Here is a 17,887-nt window from a genome sequence, read left to right on the forward strand (position 1 = left end):
AGAGTACTCACAGAAACCCGACATACATGCAGGAAGAACACTCAAAGCTCCACACAGATGGATTCAATGGACTTGCCATACTGCCATCTGGTTGCAGCCAAGCAGGTGTGGGAATCTCACAAGTCTGTGTGATCCTCACCCCACAGCCCCAACGTGCGGGATTACAGGGTGCATTCCACCACACCAGGCTCAACGTCACTTTGTTGTCTGAGTCTATCGCATTCAGTCAAAAAGGCTGAAGCCAGGCTGCAGTAAATGTTCGCAAGTGACAGTGGTGGCAATGGAGGCCGATCAACAAGGGCGCTGCGCTCACTGCACTGGGCACGTGGAGGTGGATTCCTCCCGTAGGCCCCGTGAACCTGAACAAAGCCCTGTGGTGCGTACCTTTATCTTTCTTCTCTGGAGCACAGGGAAGCTGAAATAAAATGACAAAATAATAATTAGGCAACAAGAAATTCGAAAAACAGAAAAAGAATTGGATTATTATCACACTTGTTTACCCAGGAGGGTTTTTGCTGAGTTTTCACAAATAAAATAAACTACTATAATATTTGCCAGGTAAAGGCCACTAAGCTATATAGCTCTTTTCATAGGAGATCTGGCCACAAAAGATAACACAACGAAGTGGCTTATCATGTGGAAATTTATGAAAGACAAATCATCTAAACGCATGTTTCTAAACATGCAGGGAAAAACTGGAGGGCCTGGAGAAAAATGCACGTGACCACGGAGAGAACAGGCAAACTCCAAATATATTGACCTCAGGGGCGGGATAGAACCCACGAGCTCCTGCATACCAGGCGATGTAAATAACATCTAACCACCGTGGCACCCCACAGAAGGAGATCATGAATGCTATGTATATTCCAATTTCAGAAATCTGGAAAATGTAGACCACGGGATCTTTAATGCCCACTGTAAAGCAAACGCCACATTTTTACAGCTAATACACCCAGCAGCATTAATCAGAGCAGCCGCTGGATTTGAACTTTGTGGCAAACACCCTACCGCTGGGTTGAGTCACTACCCCATGGAATGAATCTGCCGCGTCATGGCGAGTGTTACGCGGGTTTATATGGGGACAGCTCAGGCTGTAGGTTTGCTTCACTATAAATAAAACATATTTCCACAGAAGTCAGGCTGTGTTCTGCCTAGATTGTGGAATTTTGCTGCAGACCTCACCGTCACTTTGTGGCTTGAGACATAAGCTTCTCTGTATGCAGCGCTGGCTCCTGCTGGGATAAAGCACAGAGAGGAATCAGCGAACAAGCTCGTGCAGAGTGCACATAGCCAGGATTGTCAACACACGCAGCAGTACAGACAGCACCATTTTCAAACACTACGGGACTGCATTGCCTGTGGGGATGAGGCTTTGTAGGTGTTATGCTCTGTAGGTATGACGGTCTGTAGGTATAAGGCTTTGTACCATTATCATCATTACCATAATTATCATCTGCTGATCAAAGGGTCCCCATGTTCAAGTGCCTCTGTGTACCACATCAGTCACAACCCACAATCAATTCCTTGATTCTGACAGATTTGCTGCAATAATCAAGTTGACACCTGCCTTCTAAGGTGTTTATTACATTGTCTTATCATATGGTTTAAAGTCTTCTTACTGTAGGTACTGCCTCCAAAGGCTGTCTTGCCCATGCGTGACAATTGACAACCATCACTTCCTCTTCATGATTGCATCTACAACCCTCTACAGTACTGATATGTTCTATTCTGAACATCCACGTTGCTTACCCTACACTGCCATGGATTTCTATAATCTTCTGCCTGTAACTGAGTTCAGAGGTCAGCAGCTTCTTTCCCCATTGCTATGTTCAAATCCAGCTCTCTGACCCATACATAACACGGGCCACTACCCCTGCATCACACATCTCTTCACGGGAACATTCACATCTCTACTCTTCCCAAGTGCTTTAAGTAGCCCATCAAAATCCATGCACTATTAGCAAACAGCCTCTTGACCTCCTTATCACAACTCCCAGTGTTGTGCAAATTACTCCATAAATACAACGAAGCCTTTGAGTTTGCATGCCTGACTGCGATAAAGTATCACGTCTTACCGTGGAACCTTCGATGAAGGTGCCCAGACCCATCCCGAGCCACTGCTATCGCCTCTGTCTTTTAAAGATCACCTGAAGCCCCAGGTTTCTCAGGACATTTCTTAGAATGATGTTTATCATATCACAGCAACATGAATGCTGAACACAGAGAATATTCCGCTGGTCATGCAATGAGGAGACTTCCTCATATACTACGCATTATGAATGTTTATTGTAATCAACCTCACCCGCTAAAATCTGGCCTCAAGTTCACACAGTGTTATTCAGCGATGGCTCTGCACCAACGGGAGCCACGCGTTGGCTTGGCCGAGCGGGAGGTGGGCGACCCGGCTGGGCGGCGAGGGAGAAGCGAGCGCCGGGGCTGTGCTGGTGCTGTGGCCGAAGCCGCTCGGCTCGATCTGTGGGCGCACGGCGCTACAGAGGCCCCGCCTTGCTATCCGCCTGCTGTCTCAAGGCAGGGCCTCCACGTTGGACATCGTCTCAGCTGATGGCTTCTCTCTGTAGTACCTCGTGATTCGTGCTATATGAATACACTCGTGACATGTGGTTGTCATATGGACGGTGCAGTAGAGGATTATCATGAGGATGACGACGATAATAATGTACTGGACCAGGCGACTTCTCGCCACTTTAATCAACGAATGCAGAGGAAGAAAGAGGATCAGAACGGGCACTGACTCGGTGACATCTCTCGTCGTGAACAAACAATGCGGTGCATAGGCAGTGCACACACGGCCTGGCCAAACGTAACTTGTAAACAATTGCCTCATTAAATAACCAAGTTTCAAATGTACAAATACGCATACTCTGAGAAAGTGTATTGACGGGGCTCCCTAGGATGATGTAGCCATGAATCACAGATCCGTATCTACACCTGCCCTGCCAGTGCTACTCAACGGGCTGACAATCAAGAATCTTATTCCTGCATTGCAATATGATTTGCTCACGGAGCTCTCCAGCTGCACTGCGTCTCTCACCCAGCGTCCGCGCTGGAGCTGCGTCGCTGGGTCCCCGTGGTGCCGGCTGACAGCCGAACATCTTCTCGATCTTCTCCACGTCGCCCTCACTGAGGGTGTGGCCACCTCCAAAGCGACGCATGGTGCTTGTGTCCCTGGGCACCAGCGTCGGGCTGTGCTCATCTTTCGAGCCGGCGGTCCTGCGGAGTCATTTAAAATTGGAGTTTATTGCCAATGAAATAAGAGCAAATTGACACCAACGTCTCCATTGTAAAGCAGCTAAAATCATCATTTATTTTGTCATTTAGTGGGGTTTTGGCCGGTACAATATGAAGCAATGCACTATTCTTGTGAATGAAATCCTCATCACAGCCATGGACAAAGCCTGAGCTGTTGAAAGCCTCCCCAAGTCATCACCATCCCTCGCGGTGCCACGACAAGCAGTCCGCCCAGCATCGCACACGAGCCGATTTCATTGCCGATGTCCTCACAGCCTCCCTTGGCTGTCACTCCATCTTTAGTCTCGACCAGCAGCCATCATTCCGTCTAGTGGCGGGTCCTGTCCAAGCTCACTTGCTTTTTTAACCATCAATATCACATTTCTAACCTACGTATGTTCTCTATCACAAGTGTTCCTCGTTCTGTCTCTGACAGTAATCGTAGAAATCATCTCCCCAAGCTTCTTTGTGTACTTTGGAAATGTTTTTAATTTTCTTGACAATGTACAAGTTTCTAAGCCAGATATGTCATAGCAGGTTAGACACACTGATCACAAACTGTACTAACGAGACACATTGCTATGTTACTCTTCGTTATCTAGTTCAGCCTTCCAGAAGCACTCCAGCCTGCCCTTGTCCCCCGCTGTACTTCATCACTTTGCTGTCGGGATGTCTTCAAAAACAGAGATAAATGTACAGACACTGCTGTGTTTCCCAGTTGTGTCTCTGTGACATTGTTGAACAAGTGAAATAAGGACCAATACCTCTGCAGTTGCCGATCATTGTTGTAACGCTGTGGGCTCACACGAAATTGATTTTTCCAAGACGGAGGTACTCTGCAAACCTACCGGCTACCTTCAGAGATGTGTTCTTGAAGCCATCCAGATATATAAACACAGACACAACTTCAACCGAGAGGATGGGTACAAACTGAGCAATAATTGGAAGGACGTTATTAACCAGGTAAAGTCTTAACTGACTGTGATGTTTCCATCCAACATGCATATGTTAGCTGTTATTTCGACTCTGTCTCTCTCTCTCTATGCCTCTCTCTTAGATCTCTCATGCTCACATGTCCGTTGCATTGCACTCTCTTGGCTTTTGATTGAACTCTCATGCTCACATGTCTTTTGGATTGCACTCTCATACTCACAGGTCCTTCGTATTACACCCGTTGGGTTGCACTCCCTCGTCGAGGAGGCCGCTCTTCTTCTTCTTTTCTACAGTTACATGCTAATTTCTCACATTAACATCACTAGCCCCTGCCACTTCTTTATAACCCTTGAGCTACACCCATTTCAAGCCTTTTAAAACAGTCTGCCTCAGCAGCAGATCATGTTTTCCCACCTGATGACGGACGCTTGTGTTGTGCCCGAAACGTCGTGATTTATTTTATTTTATACCTACATGACTTTACCGAAAGAACCAAAGAGAAAGTGAAATAAGTTTGGTACTGGGCCCAACTGTGAGTTTATTAAGTCCTTCTAACATTGATGTAGTTCATGCCCATTGGACGTTGCAATGACTCTACTTTCAGCAGTTGTAGATCGTGTTCATAATATTGCAGAGCAAATGGAAGATACACAGAAGGGTTATAATACAGATAATAAAATACTGTAAGAAGTGAAGCTGTGGAGATGGGGATCTGTATCTACATGTACAGCATGAGCAGCTGCTCTTAGGCCAGACCAAGCAGGCCATGGACGCACAGCTAAGGAGCTGAGAGCAAGACCTTGGTGGGGTTCAGGAGGAACTGGACCTGAGTGGACTCGGCTCTTGTCTGGTACCCAGGATGTTGGGCAGATGCCAGGAACTCAACGGGTCAACCCAGAGAACCTGGATCTGCCCCACGACCTCGAGCCAAGGGGCCATCACAGCGAGGCCATGTGACCTCGTGGTGCACCAGGCCTGCTGCAGAGGCTAACTGCACAGACGTTTGGTGAAGATGGTTAAAGTTCGTAATGGTGCACGGCTGGGTATCCATCCTTTCCCCTCCATGACCTGGCCACGTCTATCCTGGCTCCAGGAACTCCGCAAAGCACCTGGACCGCTTGCTATCAAAGTGCACAGCATGCTGGCACACCGAGAGACGTACATGCCGTAGTGGGTGACGGAGCTGTAGTCGTACGGGGTCCTTAGGTTGTGCTCATGGGGGGTTGTCTTCACAATGGCATCCACCCACTCTGAAAATAAAAATATTAATTTATGACAAGGTCATTAAAGGAATACAGCTTCTCACATTATCACAAAAAGCCAAGGGCAATACTCTCTAACACAACGAACACTTTGGTTGACACCGTTAATTTGACTCATAACTTAGAGCCTTCATCAATCTGCTGTTGGACATTAGCCTATTCACACTGTGTCATCATGGGAGTGGGTTGTTTAAGGTGGAGGCGGTGGCCTAGGTTCAGCTCATAGATCACTCGTCTCTGATGATGGCCATGGTTGGGAATTGAACTGCGCTGTCTATGCCTCTCACCGGGCTTGACGTTGTGGCTCAGCACCAAGACGTGGTCGTCGCGGTCGCTGCGGCAGTGCTCGTGGTGGAAGCCGAGCGCGTGCATCAACTCGTGCAGAACGACGCCCTTGGTCACCTTGCCGGGCTCCAGGGACATCGCCTGGTCCCCACCCTGACGGCCCAGGAACGACCAATTCCTGCAGAGACAACCCCAGACTGAGCACTGAGCCCCATTCACTCACCACCCATCACATAGAGACAACCCCAGCCTGAGCACTGAGCCCCATTCACTCACCACTCATCACACAGAGACAACCCCAGCCTGAGCACTGAGCCCCATTCACTCACCATTCACCACTCAGAGACAACCCCAGCCTGAGCACTGAGCCCCATTCACTCACCACTCACCACTCAGAGACAACCCCAGCCTGAGCACTGAACCCCATTCACTCATCACTCCTCACTCAGAGACAACCCCAGCCTGAGCACTGAGCCCCATTCACTCACCACTCATCACACAGAGACAACCCCAGCCTGACCACAACCAGTCCATGTGTCTGTAGTAGCCATGTCTATGGTGTCCGTGTCTCTGTAGTGGCCGTGTCACTGTAGTCTCCTTGTCTCTGTAGTGGCCATGTCAATAGTGCCTATCACTGTAGTAACCATGTCTAACGTGTCCGTGTCTCTGTAGTGTCCGTGTCTCTGTAGTGGCCATGTCTGTAGTGTTCGTGTCTCTGTAGTGGCCATGTCTATAGTGTCCGTGTCTCTGTAGTGGCTGTGTCTCTAGTAACCATGTCTAGAATGTCCCTGTTTCTGTAGTGGCCATGTCTATAGTGTTTGTGTCTCTGTAGTGGCCGTGTCTCTGTAGTGGCCATGTTTCTGTAGGGTCTCTGATGTAGCTGTGTCTTTGCCGTGTCCGTGTCTCGGTGTCTCACCCCTCCCACGCGTGGATGTAGATGTAGTCAGTCTCGTTGGAGCGAGGGATGAAACGGACGCTTGTTTTCTTCTCAAACTCCAGCGCCGCCTCCTCGATCTTCTTGACATCGCCGTCATCTACAGGTGACACGCCGGGTGTGAGCGGTGGGGCCGGCGTGAGCGAGAAGAGCCCACGGCGAGTGCCAAGCGCAGCCAACGGTGTGGGGCACACAGCGTGGGGTGGAGCGTGGGGCACAGTGGGTGGCACGGCGCGGGGTGGAGGGTGGGGCACAGTGGGTGGCACGGTGTGGGGTGGAGCGTGGGGCACAGTGGGTGGCACGGCGTGGGGTGGAGCGTGGGGCACAGTGGGTGGCACGGCGTGGGGTGGAGCGTGGGGCACAGTGGGTGGCACGGCGCGGGGTGGAGCGTGGGGCACAGTGGGTGGCACGGTGTGGGGTGGAGCGTGGGGCACAGTGGGTGGCACGGTGTGGAGTGGAGCGTGGGGCACAGTGGGTGGCACGGCGCGGGGTGGAGCGTGGGGCACAGTGGGTGGCACGGTGTGGGGTGGAGCGTGGGGCACAGTGGGTGGCACGGTGTGGAGTGGGGCACAGTGGGTGGCACGGTGTGGGGTGGAGCGTGGGGCACAGTGGGTGGCACGGCGCGGGGTGGAGCGTGGGGCACAGTGGGTGGCACGGCGTGGAGTGGAGCGTGGGGCACAGTGGGTGGCACGGTGTGGGGTGGAGCGTGGGGCACAGTGGGTGGCACGGTGTGGGGTGGAGCGTGGGGCACAGTGGGTGGCACGGTGTGGAGTGGAGCGTGGGGCACAGTGGGTGGCACGGTGTGGGGTGGAGCGTGGGGCACAGTGGGTGGCACGGCGTGGGGTGGAGCGTGGGGCACAGTGGGTGGCACGGCGTGGGGTGGAGCGAGGGGCACAGTGGGTGGCACGGTGTGGGGTGGAGCGAGGGGCACAGTGGGTGGCACGGTGTGGGGTGGAGCGAGGGGCACAGTGGGTGGCACGGTGTGGGGTGGAGCGTGGGGCACAGTGGGTGGCATGGTGTGGGGTGGAGCGAGGGGCACAGTGGGTGGCACGGCGTGGGGTGGAGCGTGGGGCACAGTGGGTGGCACGGCGCAGGGTGGAGCGTGGGGCACAGTGGGTGGCACGGTGTGGAGTGGAGCGTGGGGCACAGTGGGTGGCACGGCGGGGGGTGGAGCGTGGGGCACAGTGGGTGGCACGGTGTGGGGTGGAGCGTGGGGCACAGTGGGTGGCACGGCGCGGGGTGGAGCGTGGGGCACAGTGGGTGGCACGGTGTGGAGTGGAGCGTGGGGCACAGTGGGTGGCACGGCGTGGGGTGGAGCGTGGGGCACAGTGGGTGGCACGGTGTGGGGTGGAGCGTGGGGCACAGTGGGTGGCACGGCGCGGGGTGGAGCGTGGGGCACAGTGGGTGGCACGGCGTGGGGTGGAGCGTGGGGCACAGTGGTTGGCAAGGTGTGGAGTGGAGCGTGGGGCACAGTGGGTGGCACGGCGTGGGGTGGAGCGTGGGGCACAGTGGGTGGCACGGCGTGGGGTGGAGCGTGGGGCACAGTGGGTGGCACGGCGCGGGGTGGAGCGTGGGGCACAGTGGGTGGCACGGTGTGGAGTGGAGCGTGGGGCACAGTGGGTGGCATGGCGTGGGGTGTTGCGTGGGGCACAGTGGGTGGCACGGCGTGGGGTGGAGCGTGAGTGGCGGCAGCGCTGGGCTCCCTGGGGAGGCCCCGGGGGCCGCTCCGCCGCCTCGGCCCCACGGCCGCCACCGCCGCCTCTCCCTGCGCTTCCACTCGGCAGCAGGAGGCGTTGCTCATTCAAACCACGGCACCGCCTTATTTGAGTTGACAGAGTAATTTGCCGTTCTACGAGAGCCGCTTCTCTTTCATGGACACTGCTGGTCAGGTGCTGCGATTTACTCATTGTTCTAGAGTAGCGTCATGGTTACCGCTGCCTTTGACTGGATAGCATCACGTGTGGATTATTGACTTAACTATCATTTGCTGGGTCCCCACAACATGTTTTTGACAGCAGATAAAGAACAAACATCATTATCTATCCATTCTAAATGGTATCCATTCCTTCTAATGTCTAATCAAGCTGTGTTGAGTGAGCGGCACTGCTTCACATAAAGCCTGGAGCAGAGTCCCTGCGTGAGTAAAATCTTTGCCCCGCGGTCCCCCTCCCGGCAATGTGAGGAATCTCCACGATCTGCGGTGGCGACGCGAGCCTCCCTAGCACCGCTCTGCGCTCTCAGTGTCGTGTGCACCGCTTCCTCTGCTCCATTGGCCCCAATGCGGCATTCCCATCACAGTCACACACACTGAGTGCACGTCACTGGCTACTACACGTACGGTGCCTTGCGTGTATCACGAGTCACGACCGATCTAAGTCAAAGACTCGAGGCCTGGTTACAGGCCTCTGTGCGTGATGATGCCGTGTGTATAGAGACACTTAGATTTGTGTGTCCTCTTCATCTGAGAGTGGTCTGGTTCCTGGGCTATGTGGATGTATTTACATTTTACAAAGACAGCTGCAGAGAATACCTCCAATAATCTTCAGATTCTATTTCAATCATGAGTTCTGGTTCCATCTTTCTCCCTTAGGATGACCATTAGTGAAACGTTAATCAACATCCTAATTTTGCTGCAGCTATTTCAATGTAATGTCAATCATTCAGCACTTGTGGATGTGGCTTGATTATCACGCTGATTAAAGTAACCAGGCGACATCTTACAGAGACTAAGACACCGAGTTGGGTTTCTTCTTCAGGGACGAACCCTGTCCCTGACTCTCTGCTCACCACCAGCTTGCCACAGCCACCTCCACGCCCAGTCATGTGATTATCAATCCACACAGAGCACAGCTCTGAATAATTTACATCCTGATTTACATTGGGCCCTGCACTTCATTCTAGACAAGGGCCACTCTGTTGATGTGAACTCTGCCTTTAATCTGGCCACCTTCCAGTCACAAGATGAACAAGGTACAGGCGGAACAAGGAATTAGTAGGGGGAAGAGGAAGGGGAGGCCACTCACAGAAGGCGACGGACACTTTGTAGGGGACGTAGATTAGGCCGTCCCCGGCCTTGGGCCACTTCTGCATGGAGCGACGAGTGGGGTGGACGGCGATGTCTCCCCACTTCAGCGTGTAGTCTGGGTGAGACGGGACAGCCTCACTCACTCACTGGCACTAACTCACTAGCACTCACTCACACTCACTGAGACACTCACTGGCACTCTCACACTCACTCACACGCTGAGTGTAAGTGACACCGCACGCTGAGTGTAAGTGACACACACGCTGAGTGTAAGTGACACACGCTCAGTGTAAGTGACACCACACACTGAGTGTGACACACACGCTGAGTGTAAATGACACACGCTGAGTGTAAGTGACACACACGCTGAGTGTAAGTGACACACGCTTAGTGTAAGTGACTGACTCACACTGAGTGTAAGTGACACACGCTGAGTGTAAGTGACACGCGCTGAGTGTAAGTGACACACACTGAGTGTAAGTGACACACACGCCGAGTGTAAGTGACACACGCTGAGTGTAAGTGACACACGCTGAGTGTAAGTGACACACACGCTGAGTGTGACACACACGCTGAGTGTAAGTGACACACGCTGAGTGTAAGTGACACACACGCCGAGTGTAAGTGACACACGCTGAGTGTAAGTGACACACACGCCGAGTGTATGTGACACACACAGTGTAAGTGACACACTGAGTGTAAGTGACAAGCCGAGTGTAAGTGACACACGCCGAGTGTAAGTGGCACACACGCTGAGTGTAAGTGACACACACGCTGAGTGTGACACACACGCTGAGTGTAAGTGACACACACTGAGTGTAAGTGACACACACTGAGTGTAAGTGACACACACTGAGTGTAAGTGGCACACACGCTGAGTGTAAGTGACACACACGCTGAGTGTGACACACACGCTGAGTGTAAGTGACACACACTGAGTGTAAGTGACACACACGCTGAGTGTAAGTGACACACACTGAGTGTAAGTGACACACACTGAGTGTAAGTGACACACACACTGAGTGTAAGTGACACACACGCTGAGTGTGACACACACGCTGAGTGTAAGTGACACACACTGAGTGTAAGTGACACACACTGAGTGTAAGTGGCACACTGAGTGTAAGTGACACACGCTGAGTGTAAGTGACACACGCTGAGTGTAAGTGACACACACGCCGAGTGTAAGTGGCACACACGCTAAGTGTAAGTGACACACGCTGAGTGTAAGTGACACACACTGAGTGTAAGTGACACACACTGAGTGTAAGTGACACCACACGCTGAGTGTAAGTGGCACACACTGAGTGTAAGTGACACACACTGAGAGTAAGTGACACACTGAGTGTAAGTGACACACACACTGAGTGTAAGTGACACACACACTGAGTGTAAGTGACACACACACTGAGTGTAAGTGACACACTGAGTGTAAGTGACACACACACTGAGTGTAAGTGACACACACACTGAGTGTAAGTGACACACTGAGTGTAAGTGACACCACATGCTGAGTGTAAGTGACACACACTGAGTGTGACACACACGCTGAGTGTAAGTGACACACGCTGAGTGTAAGTGACACACGCTGAGTGTAAGTGACACACACTGAGTGTAAGTGACACACACACTGAGTGTGAGTGACACACGCTGAGTGTAAGTGACACACACAGAGTGTAAGTGACACACGCTGAGTGTAAGTGACACACGCGCAGTGTAAGTGACACACGCTGAGTGTAAGTGACACACACACTGAGTGTAAGTGACACACGCTGAGTGTAAGTGACACACACTGAGTGTAAGTGACACACGCTGAGTGTAAGTGACACACACTTAGTGTAAGTGACACACGCTGAGTGTAAGTGACACACTCTGAGTGTAAGTGACACACACTTAGTGTAAGTGACACACGCGCAGTGTAAGTGACACACGCTGAGTGTAAGTGACACACACACTGAGTGTAAGTGACACACACTGAGTGTAAGTGACACACACTGAGTGTAAGTGACACGCTGAGGGTAAGTGACACACACACTGAGTGTAAGTGACACACTTAGTGTAAGTGACACACGCTGAGTGTAAGTGACACACTCTGAGTGTAAGTGACACACACTTAGTGTAAGTGACACACACGCAGTGTAAGTGACACACGCTGAGTGTAAGTGACACACACACTGAGTGTAAGTGACACACATTGAGTGTAAGCGACACACACGCTGAGTGTAAGTGACACACACTTAGTGTAAGTGACACACACTTAGTGTAAGTGACACACACGCAGTGTAAGTGACACACGCTGAGTGTAAGTGACACACACACTGAGTGTAAGTGACACACATTGAGTGTAAGTGACACACACACTGAGTGTAAGTGACACACGCTGAGTGTAAGTGACACACATTGAGTGTAAGTGACACACACTGAGTGTAAGTGACACACACGCTGAGTGTAAGTGACACACACTGAGTGTAAGTGACACACGCTGAGTGTAAGTGACACACACGCTGAGTGTAAGTGACACACACTGAGTGTAAGTGACACACACTTAGTGTAAGTGACACACGCTGAGTGTAAGTGACACACACGCTGAGTGTAAGTGACACACACACTGAGTGTAAGTGACACACACTGAGTGTAAGTGACACACACTGAGTGTAAGTGACACACGCTGAGTGTAAGTGACACACACTTAGTGTAAGTGACACACGCTGAGTGTAAGTGACACACTCTGAGTGTAAGTGACACACACTTAGTGTAAGTGACACACGCGCAGTGTAAGTGACACATGCTGAGTGTAAGTGACACACACACTGAGTGTAAGTGACACACACTGAGTGTAAGTGACACACACTGAGTGTAAGTGACATGCTGAGGGTAAGTGACACACACTGAGTGTAAGTGACACACTTAGTGTAAGTGACACACGCTGAGTGTAAGTGACACACTCTGAGTGTAAGTGACACACACTTAGTGTAAGTGACACACACGCAGTGTAAGTGACACACGCTGAGTGTAAGTGACACACACACTGAGTGTAAGTGACACACACACTGAGTGTAAGTGACACACACTTAGTGTAAGTGACACACTGAGTGTAAGTGACACACATTGAGTGTAAGCGACACACACGCTGAGTGTAAGTGACACACGCTGAGTGTAAGTGACACACACACTGAGTGTAAGTGACACACGCTGAGTGTAAGTGACACACGCTGAGTGTAAGTGACACATATTGAGTGTAAGTGACACACGCTGAGTGTAAGTGACACACACACTGAGTGTAAGTGACACACGCTGAGTGTAAGTGACACACGCTGAGTGTAAGTGACACACACGCTGAGTGTAAGTGACACACACTGAGTGTAAGTGACACACACGCTGAGTGTAAGTGACACACACACTGAGTGTAAGTGACACACGCTGAGTGTAAGTGACACACACGCTGAGTGTAAGTGACACACACACTGAGTGTAAGTGACACACACTGAGTGTAAGTGACACACACTTAGTGTAAGTGACACACGCTGAGTGTAAGTGACACACGCTGAGTGTAAGTGACACACGCTGAGTGTAAGTGACACACGCTGAGTGTGACACATGCTGAATGTAAGTGACACACGCTGAGTGTAAGTGACACCCACTGAGTGTAAGTGACACACGCTGAGTGTGACACATGCTGAATGTAAGTGACACACGCTGAGTGTAAGTGACACACACTGAGTGTGACACACGCTGAGTGTGACACATGCTGAGTGTAAGTGACACACGCTGAGTGTAAGTGACACACGCTGAGTGTAAGTGACACACGCTGAGTGTAAGTGACACACTGAGTGTGACACATGCTGAGTGTAAGTGACACACGCTGAGTGTAAGTGACACATGCTGAGTGTAAGTGACACACGCTGAGTGTAAGTGACACACGCTGAGTGTGACACATGCTGAGTGTAAGTGACACACTGAGTGTAAGTGACACACACTGAGTGTAAGTGACACCCACTGAGTGTAAGTGACACACACTGAGTGTAAGTGACACCACACGGAGTGCTCCTCACCTCGTCTCTCAGTCTCCACCTTCAGCTTCTCTCTCAGCTGCGCTCACAGCGAGAGACAGGGAGACAGAGTGGAGGGGTAGAGATGCACGCACGCCGCCAGCTACACTCGTCTTCACGTCACTCTCGTGATGAGCGTCGTCAATGTCGCTGCCCGTGTCCCACTGCGTGTGCCGAGCCGTGCTCATTGCCAGGGCTCCCGCATTATTCATCCTCAAGAGCTCCGTTAAAGTCACCATCTGACTACCTCCATGCTTTGTGGCCAGACGTTGCACACTTCCATCACGATATTCTAGTGTTTTTCAATGGCACGTGGCACTAACCTCTCCCCGTCGGTCGAAGAGACTCTGTGGGGCCTGAAACCCGCTACCGTGACGAGACAGCAGCAAGCCCTGCTCCAACCCTGTAGCATCACAGCCAGGAAGACGACTGGGCAAGTGAAAGGAGCACGAACCCCCTTCATGGAAATAGTGGCACAACACCCGCCTTACACAACACCCCCCTGACACGACACCCCCCTGAGACGACACCCCCCTGAGACGACACCCCCTGACACGACACCCCCCTGACACGACACCCCCCTGAGACGACACCCCCCCTGACACGACACCCCCTTGACACGACACCCCCCTGACACGACACCCCCCTGGCACAGGCGGGCATGGAGCACTTGAGCCACAAGATTAAAGGGAGGGGGAGTGGGAGCTCGAAGTCACATGGTCTCCCTTCCTACAGAGTCTACAATTAGCGGGGCAGACGAGGAGGTGGGGAGGTCGGGACGGGAAAAAGAGGGGCAGGGACCCTCGGTGGTCAAGCGGCAGCGGAATGAGGAGTGGTGGAAGGCCGCCTGCTAAGCCCACCAGCCGCGTGTGGGTCAACTCGTTCATTAGGGGGTTCGCTGTCCCCCCTCTCCCTGGCATCTCCTCAGCATGCTGCTGATTCCTCCCTCTCCGTGTCCCCTCCCCATGTAAATCTCCTCTCCCCCCTAACACGAGCTCTCCACTTGGCTGGGGCAGGGGGCCTCTTCCCCTTCCCCCTGCCGTGTGGTGCCGTGACGTCACAATGGATTACCCCCGACGTTCTGTAGCACGTTACTGGAAGGACTACGCGTGTTGCATCGCGGTCGCTTTTTGTTGTCGTAGAGAAAATTCGTTGTCTGATAATTGTAGCCGGCAGTGTGCACATGGACGTGTGTAGTGTCGTCAATCCACTGCTGTTGGGGGGGTAATTTGACCATACTTCACCACACTGGTCATTGTGGGTTCATGAAAGTAAGGAGAATAGACACGGGAGTATTTATAGCGTGATAATATTTCTGCATTGCTCTCTCCTCCCAAAATGCATCTCCAAGAATGTTTTATTATTATTATATTATTTGTCGATGTTTAGATCCACGGCTGTTTATCAATATCAGGAGTGTCCGGGTGCAACGACGCAAGACTGCCATCTAGGGAGCGCAGCGTGACGCGTGGAGCAGCGTGTGGAGTAGTGTGTGGAGTAGCGTGTGGAGCAGCGTGGACGCGTGCGGCGCAGCGCTGCAGCGAGCGCTCGTCGCGTCGCCCCCCAAAGCGCCGCGCGCCACGCGGCACCTCCGAATGCCATGCGCGGTGCCCTGGGAGCGGCCTCACCTCGGGGAGGATTTCCTGCAGTGCCTCTTCATCCAGCTCGGCTCCCGGCTGCAGCGTCTGGGGGCAAAGCAGCGACGAGTCATCTTCTCACTCACAGAGATCTGTGTGTGGTGTGAGCAGGGACTCTCAAACACACCGGTGGGCTCAAGTAGTAACTAATTGGCGCGTTGTTTACGTGACAAACCTTACTGGCTGTGTCAGGCGGTGGAGAGATACGACACAGTCTAGATTTGAAGCTTTTGTGACTGCAAGGATTCATACTCTTTGTTTTTTTCGGTAAAGTCACGTAGGTAAAACAATTAATAAATAAAATAAATGAAAACAACTAAATTAAATCACGACGTTTCGGAGGCAACACAAGCCTCCCTCATCAGGTGTAAAAAGGCACAGCAAAATAACTGTAGCGAGAGTTACTTGTGATGAAACATTGTTATATAGGGTAAGAGGAGGGGGAGGAGCCAATGAGTAGCTACGACACATTTCTACTTACGCGATATAACTCAAAAGCCTTCATTATGAATAATATTGGTCACGAAATTCTAAGTTTAACACGTAGGCTTTCGCGACCAATATCATCTTTAAGAGGTTTTTTCGGTTAGATTGCGTAAATATATAAATGTGTCGTTAAAACCCACCACCACCTGACACAGCCAACTGGTAAGGGTTGTCACATAAACAGAACGTGCCAATTCGTCACTAGTACAGCACGCCGGTGTGTTGGAGAGCTAAGCCACAACATTTACAATCTGAGTACGACGTTTCGCCAGTAATTACAACCAGCTTCATCAAGTGACAGCCAGATTTGTGGAGAAGTCCACCTGTTTGTTCCTTATATAGAGGCGTAGATGTGGTGACCACGCTTCTGCGCTCTTGCGCAAAGTGGGGGGGGGGGGGGATTGGCTCTCCAACACACCGGTGTGGTGCTGTACTAGTGACGAATTGGCACGTTCTGTTTACGTGACAACCCTTACTAGTTGGCTGTGTCAGGTGGTGGCGGCTTTTAACGACACATTTATATATTTACCCGATATAACCCAAAAACCTCTATTATGAAAGCCTACGTGTTAAACGTCTCTGTGTTGCAAATCACAGCCTCTAAACCCATGAGGTGTCTGTGGCAATGTTAGGTATAAACATGAGAACTGTAATGGAGAGCTGTAACGCACTTTCTGAGTATCATAACGCACCCTCCCCCAAGATGCTTAGAACAAGATACAGTGAGGGAAAAAAGTTTTTGATCGTGGATGGGTATTCCAGCATTGAAATGCAAATCAATTTATAACATTTTTGACATGCGTTTTTCTGGATTTTGTTGTTGTTATTCTGTCTCTCACCGTTCAAATAAACCTACCATTAAAATTATAGACTGATCATTTCTTTGTCAGTGGGCAAACGTACAAAATCAGCAGGGGATCAAATACTTTTTTCTCTCACTGTACATCAACGTATTTTACAAAATATAAATTATTGCAGATGTAGAAAATATAAACTGGGAAAAAGTATTGGAGGCTACTGGTGGGGAATCTTCCTGGTTGTATTAAAATCCATTTTCTAGAGTACGGCTTACGCAGAGACCCGACCAAACGGCACCGACCGATCAACATTGCACCTGGACGTGTAACATTGAACAGGAACATACACGCCGAAGGCTTTTGTAGAAAAAGCAGGCAGAGATAAAAGCAGACAAGAGATTAAATGTGCAAATATCATGAACCACGTTGTGTGTTTGAAGAAGGCAAATCCTACAACTCTCTAGGTAATTGGCTTCATTCATCTGCACGTTGACAGACGAGTACACCCCCTGTACACAACACTCACCTACACGAGGGTCTTGTACACAAGTACTAAGTAGAGGTGCAGCCCTGCAAGTGCCTGCTCACGCCACTGCTGGCAGTAGGGCATCTTGTAGAGAAGCTATAGAGAGCCCCTCTAGAGGGTATTTGGTCTACTCTTCCACACTGCCCAGACATCTTGAAAGACATGGGAGTACCCACACTTTACCCCACCACACGCGGCCTCCTCATCAACTCACTGCAGTGAGCAATCTACTGCCGGGCGGACAGAGGCAGGGGTTTAAGAAGCTTGCCCCGCTGTTTCAGCTGCCGCGCCGGGAGATCGAATCGAACTGGCGACCCGTGGATAGCGAGTCCAGCGCCCTCCTCGTCACGAACCCACGGCAGCTTCCCTCCCAGAGAGTGAACGACGCTCGTCGCGAACCGCTCCCTAGCGGCGCGTCACTGGCGCCGCGGCCTCGCCGAGTCCGGGCCGGGTTTCCCTCCCGCGCTTCCCTCTGCGCGAGGACCGCTCCGCCCACCGGCGTGGCCGCTACCGCGTGCCCCGCTGCCTCCTGCCGGCGCTACGGGGAGACGGCACCGCCGGGGAGAGCTTGTTTCCTGGGCGGTCGCCCCCAAGTCTCTGCGCCGCACGAACTCTGCCCGCGAGTCTCTGGCGGTGCGAGCCTCGGCACCCGCTGCCGTGTCCCAGAGGGGGCACCCCGCGTCTGGACTCCGCTAGCGGCGGCC

At 51.9% G+C, this 17,887-nt stretch overlaps 1 protein-coding gene across 3 annotated transcripts in view; it reads right to left on the reverse strand.

Moving 5' to 3' along the window:
• Positions 1-17,887, reverse strand: part of LOC144736680 (uncharacterized) — an 828,508-nt gene that overhangs the window by 448,856 nt on the left and 361,765 nt on the right. The gene's annotated exons all lie outside the window — the stretch shown is intronic.

The sequence above is a fragment of the Lampetra planeri genome, chromosome 3, assembly GCF_965212315.1.
Source record: "Lampetra planeri chromosome 3, kcLamPlan1.2.h2, whole genome shotgun sequence".
Classification (NCBI taxonomy): domain Eukaryota; kingdom Metazoa; phylum Chordata; class Hyperoartia; order Petromyzontiformes; family Petromyzontidae; genus Lampetra; species Lampetra planeri.